Source organism: Rhinolophus ferrumequinum, chromosome 9 (genome assembly GCF_004115265.2).
Source record: "Rhinolophus ferrumequinum isolate MPI-CBG mRhiFer1 chromosome 9, mRhiFer1_v1.p, whole genome shotgun sequence".
Lineage (NCBI taxonomy): Eukaryota > Metazoa > Chordata > Mammalia > Chiroptera > Rhinolophidae > Rhinolophus > Rhinolophus ferrumequinum.
The window spans coordinates 20,885,880-20,894,539 of NC_046292.1; the positions used below are offsets into that span (position 1 = coordinate 20,885,880).

General features: G+C 41.2%; 1 pseudogene; it reads right to left on the reverse strand.

Moving 5' to 3' along the window:
• Positions 1-2,682: 2,682 nt before the first annotated feature.
• Positions 2,683-4,083, reverse strand: LOC117026557 (protein FAM92A-like; annotated as a pseudogene).
• Positions 4,084-8,660: the final 4,577 nt, after the last annotated feature.

Here is an 8,660-nt window from a genome sequence, read left to right on the forward strand (position 1 = left end):
AAGAGTCACCAAATGAATGAAGAGCATTTGGAAATGGTAATTATGTGAATAAACATAAAAGACATTTTTAGAAGTTCTTTAAAAGGCAACTATTTAACACCAAAATAATAACAATGTATTGCAGGATCTATAACACGTAGAAGTAAAAAGTATGAAAGTGATAACACAAAGGATGGGATGGGAGAAATAAAAGTATGCTGTTGTCAGGTTTTGAAATTACATGTGATGTGATATAATACTATTTGAAGATACACTGTGCTATGTTCAAGTTGCCTGTTGTAAACCATAGGGGAACCTCTAAAAAAAAATAAATTGAAAAAGAGGCATAACTAATACAACAATAATAGGGAAGATAAAACAGAATACTGAAAAATGCACACTATTCAAAATGTGGCAGGTAAAGAGGAAAAAGGGAACAAAATAACTAATGAAACAAATAGAAAATAAACAGCAATTAATAGATAGGCTTGATTGACTAACCATATTGTTGATTATATCAAGTGCAAATAGTTTAAACATTCAAATTACAAAGCAGACCTTGTCAGACTGGATAAAAAATAGAGACTTAACTCTCTGCTGTCTGTAAGAAACACTCACTTTACGTACCAAAAACACAGCTTAATTAAAAGAAAAGAACAGGAGAAGATATACCATGTAAACACCAATCATAAAAAAAAGTTAGAGTGGTTATATTAATATCAGCAAAGTAGACTTTAAGACAAGGATAGTAAAAGAGATCAAGAGGGACATTTCATGACAAAAATGCCAATTCATCAGTAATATATAACATTTCTAAATGTGTACACATCAAATCACCACAGAATAGAGCTTCAAAGTACACAAAGCAAGAACTGAGAAAAACCAAAGGAAGAAATAGAGAAGTCCACAAATTAAATCAGTAAAAATATAGAAAACTTGAAAAACACCATCTTGACCTAATCGATATTTATAGAATACTTACAATCAACAGAATATATATTCTTTTCACGTGTACATGGAATATACACCAAGACACACCACATGCTAAACAACAAAACAAATCTCAAAACATTTTCAAAAGGATTAAAATTCTACAGATAAGAACTTTGACCACAAAGTAATCAATAAGAAATCAATAACATATCTATATAATGCCTAAATATTTGGAAACAGAACGCACCTCTAAATGACCCATGGGTCAAAAAAGAAATCACAAGTAAAATGTTTGTTTATTTTTTCTTAAGAATATTGGGCAGGCCCAGTGGCTCAGGCGGTTGGAGCTCCGTGCTCCTAACTCCGAAGGCTGCCAGTTCGATTCCCACATGGGCCAGTGGGCTCTCAACCACAAGGCTGTGGGTTCAACTCCCACAAGGGACGGTGGGCTGTGCCCCCTACAACTAACAATGGCAACTGGACCTGGAGCTGAGCTGCGCCCTCCACAACTAAGACTGAAGGGACAACAACTTGACTTGGAAAAAAATCCTGGGAATATACACTGTTTCCCAATAAAGTCCTGTTCCCCTTCGTTCCCCAATAAAATCTTTAAAAAACAACAACAAAGAAATAAATTTATTTAGGATTTTTAAGTGTTTTAAATATTTTATTTAAAAAGTACTGAAGTAATTTTATCAATTAGAACTATTCTCAGGAAGCAGTGCTTTGTTAAGAATAAATCCATGAATAACAAAGTCAAAAAAGTCTTCTAGAAAGTATTTTGTTACGAATAATTGTTTTTTGTTGTTTCCCAAATGATTTTATAAATTTTGTAATTTTTATATGCCTGGCTGGGATCCATGAAATAAAGTACAATTCTCCACCCAAAGAAACAAAAGCATCAGACACACTGAAGGACTCGGATTAAATTTTTACATTTTCAGGAATAAGAGTGACTATATACCCATTTATGAGATGGTAATTTGGTAAAAATTTTTATAGAATTTTTAATGATTTATGGTTTTCCATGATGGTTTCTTAGGCAACATTCCACCAAATTACAACTTTACAAAAATTGTAGTACCATGTATTTCTTTAGTATGACAGCAATTTTGTGTGGCTTTCTTTTTAAAGCCAAAATGTATGCTTTATGTATAGTTGTAAAACACTGATATCCTAGGTTTCCATTACCTTTAATCAAGAGTTATTAACACTTTTGTTGAAAAGTAAGCTTATGTATTAAATGATGAAACTTCAGGTTATAGTAAAAGTGGGGGTGGAAAATAAAGGGATAAAAAACTTGTCTTTTAGATTAAGGCTTTACGAAATAGAATTTGTATTTAATCAACTATCTAGGACCCTTTTCTGGTAATGAAAGCATACTGTCTTAACCTAAAAGAAGTAAGTGGAATTGTTAAATATTTTTTTGTTGTTGTTGTTGTTTTTTGTCATCTACCTACTATCACGACCTCAAATAGGTATGGTGCATTAATATGAAATACTTTTGAAACACATAATCTTTTCTTGAAAAAATGGGACCTATACAAAAAGATTACATACTGCTGGACAGGAGGTTCAAATGACTAGTGTGTAGTATTTTTTAAAACATTCATTTTGTCAGCATAAATTTCCTTTAATTATTTTCCACTTCCAGTAGGATTTCATTTTGAGGTTGAATGTATCAAGCCAGTAGAAAGTTTTACAATTTAGTAACTCTGGATTCCAAGTCATTTAAGATAAAAATGGAAATGCGAAGTTTACTTAAGAAAATTAATTTTCTTCTTCTGTTACACTAAGTCTTCAGCCTCTTCACCATCATCTTCTGCATGTTGATCTTTTCTTAGTCAACAAGTGTGTACCCGTCGTGTTCCAGATACACACTTAGCTGTAGTGATCTCTGAAGGAGCGACTTCAGTATTGAGACAGGTTAGCTAGCATGTCCCTAGGTAGACAGGGAGGTCCCTGGTGGAATAAACAAAGGCAGCCATATCCTAAAACTCCAGGTTTCGAAATCACTCCTTTGCTCCAGGACAAAATGTAACAAGGCCTTGAGGTAAATCATAAAATTCCTTTTGGCCGGACAAATGGAGCAGATCTGATAGATAAAGAGCGGGTTACTTTGCTAATTCCTTTAGGATGGGCAAACAGAACAAACCTGGTAGACGAATTTCATTAGAAGGCGCCAGTTCCCTTCTTCAAACAGTTCCCTTCTTCAAACAGCTCCCCTTCCCCAAACAGGCAAGGGAAGGTATAAAAGTAAGAGCTTTTGCCTCAGTCACCGGCACCCCCATTCGGGACCCCCTCCCGCTCAGGAACTCTGACTCTTTGCTTTCAATAAACTATCCTCTTTTTAAAACTCTTTGCCTCTCCTGGGTCTGTTTCCATTCTTCGATCTCACGAGACACGATCCCGGCCTACACCCAGAAACTGCCGAGAGATCCAACATCATCTACATCATTTGGGGGTTCACAGGAAAAATATTCCTACATCAGTATCTGCTCTTACAACATCTGAACAAGATGAATAATCTGGTGGATACAGAGAATTTCAGAAAATCTCTAAATCTTCTTCAATCGTTTGTATATTTTGGTAGGCAGCAGTGTAGACTTCTAAAGCTTTGCCATGAAATAACATTTCAATAGTCATAAATTCTGAAAGTATAGTCTTTATAGCCTCCATTTTCTGCTTTTCAAAATTGTCAATAGTTTCCTCCAGATGACATGTTGTTCGGGTAGCATCCATTGTAGCTCTCTGTAATTTGCTTTCTGCCTGTGAAATAACATGCCGGTCAGGTGGGTTTTGCTGACTAAGTTAACTGTTTAGCTTCCTGATCCCTTGTTGGCAATGTTGCTTTTTCACAATGGTTCTACAAGCTTTCAGTGGTTCAGCTACTCTGGCTTCAAGTGTTTAAACTTCTGCTGGTCAATAATACTGAATTTTGGCAAGTTCATCAGCAAAGTTTTCCAGGCCCTGCTTTAAATTTGGAGTCTCTGTAGAGGCATACACGTTGATTTCATTCACCAGGTCTGCTTTGTCTCACGGTCCGGCAGTTTTCTGCACATGAGCAGCAAAGATTTGGCACAGCTCTCCAAAATGCTTCTACACATCTGTGACGTCATCTTGCAGTTGTCTGGTTTGAGTGTCCCAGTTTTCCAAGCTGCACCTCAGCATCTTGCCTTGCTCATCGCTGGGACCCTCGGGGCTCTGGGGCGCCTGGCATACCCTGGGGCGTCAGCAGTGGCCTCCGGAGCCAGAGTGCCGGCCCCAACAAGTAAAAATTTTAAAATATTTTGAAGTGAACAACAATGAAAACACAACATATCAAAATTTGTAAATTCACTACTTAGAGGGAAATGTACGCCTTGAACTACTTAGGAAAAAAGAAAGGAATAAAATTAATGCCGTAAGTTTTTACGATAAAAATTAAAAGGAAAAAAAGAGTGAATGAAATCCAAAATAAGGAGAAAGAAATAGTAAGTATCAGAGTGGAAATAATTCTGTGATAACAGACAAAAATAGAGAAAAATTAATAAAAACCAAAAACCAGTTCTTTGAGATTAATAAAATTGGCCAGTGTTTAGGTAGACTGATCAAGACAAAGGAAGAGAAGTCTCGAATCACATATCAAGAGTGAAATAAGGGACATTACTACAGATTTATCGAAATTCAAAGGATAATAAGAAAATAATGTTAATAATAACATACCAATAAATTTGACTTATTAGTCAAACTTAGGTAAAATGGTCAAATTCTTTGAAAGACACAGATCACCAAAAGGAACACAAGAAGAAACAGAAACTCTTCATAATCCTATATCTATTAAACAAACTGAATTTCTAATTAAAAACCTTCCCACAAAGAAAACACTAGGCCCAGATTGGTTCACTGGTAAATTCTACCCACTATTTCGATAAAAACTGACAGCTATCTTACAAAATTCTTTTGGAAAACCTGGGAGGGAACATTCCTCAGCACATTCCTTGAAGGCAGGGTTATCTTGATAACAAAACCAAAGATAGTTCAAGAAAAGTCAACGACAGACTACTATTCCTCATAAATGTTGTTGATGCAGAAATCCTTTAAAAAAACAGCAAATCAAATGCAGAAATATGCAAAATGACAGGGGGTCCAAGTGAGGTTTATCTCAGAAATTGCAAGGTTGCTTTAACAGGACCAGTTCCCTCAACTGTCTGCGCACTGTCTCATCAATCCCACTGTTTCTTACGAGCAATGAACTCCCTTCCCTTTCCCTCGTTTATGGGACGGATCTGTGTGGAGTATCTACAAGGGGCCAGGCCCATATTAGGCAACAGAAGTAAGAACTGAATGGGATACCGTGGTTTTTCTTGAGTACCTTGTCATGCAGGGTAAGACGCATGGTGCAAATGTAAGACAGTGTATGGAACAGTCACAGGGGGTGTCAAGTACAGCTACAGAATATTGTCAGTAATACTGGAAGAACTATGGATGGCGTCAGATGGGTACTAGGTTTATCAGTGTAATAGATGGGAGGGGGGTTGAGGGGATGGGTGAGAAAGGTACAGGGATAAAGAAGTACCAACTGGCTGTTACAAATAGTCACAGGAGTGTGAAGTCCAATGTAAGGACTATTGTCAGTAATATCGTAATAACCATGTATGGTGTCACGTGTGTACAAGACGCATCAGGGCGATCACTTCGTAAGTTATATATTCACTATGTTGTACACCTGAAACGAATATAATATTGTATGTCAATTGTCATTGAAATATTTTTAAATTGTTTTTAAAAAAGAAAGTGTATAACATAGAAGTGAGAACAAAGCGCAGTGGCGGAAGTCATCCATTGCTCCCAAGGGACGCCGTGGAGGAGACATTGGATTTAGACCCTGAAAGACAAGCAAGTTCAGGGTGTCTCATCAAGAGAGAGAGAACTATGAGAAGCCCATGAATTTGCCCCACACACCTCTGCATGCATGCGTGATCTCAAAGCCTCCTGAGTGGGTTTGTGTTTTCTTCAACTCTGTCTTAGCTGCATAGGACAACTTCAGAATCAGATCCTCTGTGGGATGCTCCTTTCTGCATTTGCCAGGTGGAAAAGCTGAATGTGGAGATCAGGATGTGCGGGGTGGTCTAGGCAAGGGGAACAGCATCTGCAAAGGTGCAGAGGTGTGAAAGGCACGTTATAGAAGGAAGTGGGAGGAGCTCCGAGGGGTATGGGCAAGAGACCGAAAGGTAGGAGCGGGAGATAAGGGGCAGGTTAACTGAGGGCACACGGGAAACTCTAGGGTAAAGAGGCTAGAGGTTGACACTGAGGTGCTGGCCTTGGCATTGAGATGCCTAAGGAGCCAGAACAGAGGCGGGAAGGGCAGGGCCAAGTTGGCTGCTCCCCATTTCAACCTGGGAAGCTCTGCTACTATTAGTTTTGGAGCTAGGGTATGCATGGCATATTCCATTTGAAAAAAAGGGAGGTGATCCTTAGTAATACTATAAAAATGTATATAAAATCATTTAATAAATTATATCTAAGCTTCCTTCTGGCAAGAGCCTAGAGTGTTGGCACACAAGATGCAGGGTGGGGAGGACCTATGTCCTTTACCCAATCTCCTGAGCATAGAGATATGTCCACCTGTATGGAGAGCCCTGGGCTCAGGAGCCAGGAACCAGGGCATAGAGACTAACTTACTACTGATTAGAATCGCACCACCCTCTCTCTCCAGGGGCGACGGAAGACATGCTACTGGATCATACTGCCCTGAGGAAGGAACAGTGTCCCTTTCAGAACTTGGCACCCTCTGGCACAGAATAGACCCAATAGGGACACTGACCATATTGCCTGGATGAGGCTTTGGATGGGGTTCAGGCCACCAACCACTCACTGGAAACTCAGCTCCCACGGGGTGGGGGGGCGGTTAGTATCAGTGTTTTCATTCTCAGGGCCCCGGGCCCTCCTCTGCCACTGCCTTGGCCACTGACACTGGGCACAGTCCCCCAGGACTCACCCTCCCACAAACTCCCCTCCTGCAAATAAACAGATGCTAACTCACAAGGCAAAGCCAAGGGCCCTCGTAATAGGTAACTTGCCCATAACTGGAAATATCTTTAACACGAGGAACAGGGATTATTAGTCCCAAAGCCCAGCTCTGTGTCTGCTCCACAAATAGTTGCTGCAAAATGAACCTTATTTTACAGACAAGGAAACTGAGGTTCAGAGCAATTAGGTGGTTCAACCAAAGCCTTTTGTCAAAGCATCGCGGACTTCTGGGTCACCCAGCCAGAGCCTGATGCCAGCTCCACCACTTAACTGCAGGGTGTCAATGGGTGGGTCAGCTCATTGCTCTGTGCCTCAGTTTCCCCATCTGTACAAGGGGACGATAACACCTGCTAATGCCAGACTTGGTACAAAGAAGGGGCTCAAAAGGCGGTGGGGAAATTGTTAGTCCTAGATGGAGTCAGGATTTGAACCCCTCTAGGCAGAGCTAGGCCTGTCCCTCTGCTCAGAGGCCTCCGTCACCACAGCGAAACCCACACTGTTACTCTCCTCCTGAAACTCCCATGGGGAGAGAAGTGTGGCCATTATTCATATGAGACTGTGACCCGGACATTTGATCAACAGCCTTCTTCTTTAAAAACATGTGAAAGGCAAGATCTTGGGCTTCTGTGTGATGAGTTATGTCCCCACAGGGCAGCTGGCTCTGTCTCAGGACTGTGACTGTGAGAAAAAGCCATGCTCAACTCAGCCCACCAACTGGCGGCCCTACGCTATAACGGTAACTCCTAGTCTGCACTTGTCTTGTGCCAGGCACAGGGCCAGTGGCTGTAACTTACTAGGCACAACAACCGTGAGATGGAGAAATCATTGTTATCTCCACTTTACAGGGGAGGAAACAGGCACAAAAGAGTTAGGTAACCTGTTCAAGGTCCTATGGCAGCAGAGCTGCAATCCAGGCGGTGTGCCTCGTGGCTGGCCCAAATGACACGTACACACAGGAAGCCCCACACGCTGGAGCCCAGGCTGCCTGGCTGGCTCCTGGTGGTTTACTCTCCTCCATCTGCTTCCTACCTGACTTGACATCCAGCAAGTGCCTGACCCGGGCATAGAGGCCCTTTCCCCGGCTGATCCTTCCAGTTCTAAGCTCCCCTGGAAATGTCAGGTACTGAAAAAAGCACATGCATTTTGGTTTCATAGAGACCTGGGCTCCAGTCCTGGGGCTGGCGCTTACCAGCCGTGAGAGGTTGGTGAGAGGTGGTCTCTTCACCTCCCTGAGCCTCCACTTCCTAATCTGAAAAATGAGATAAGGAGAGCTTCCTTCCCTGTGATAACTGACAGAGAGAATTTGCTTGAAAATGCTTCACACAGGGTCAGGCAGGGGGTTGAGTCTCCATGAGTGCTCTTTCCCTCACCCAGAACTTGGGTGTGTATGGTGGGGGGGAGGGGAGAGGGTCCCTGGAGTGGATAAGGCAGGCATGGGGCCTCAGGGATCTTTCCCTGGGGCTGAGGAATTCTGAGAGACTGTAAGAGATTAAAGAGTAATTCAAATTCACCAATTTATTTGAGCACCAACTTTGTGTCAGAATGATGGTAAGCATTTAACTTGTAGTGTCTCATTTAATCAACAGTCCCACAAGGCAGGTTCTATTACTGTGATCTTGCACAGGATGGGACTGGAGCCAAAAGACACAAAGTGACTTTCCCGGGGTCATCTTCTGATGCTTAGTGGAGTCAGAATTTGAACCCAGGACTGCATAGCTCATAAGTCTATGGTCTTA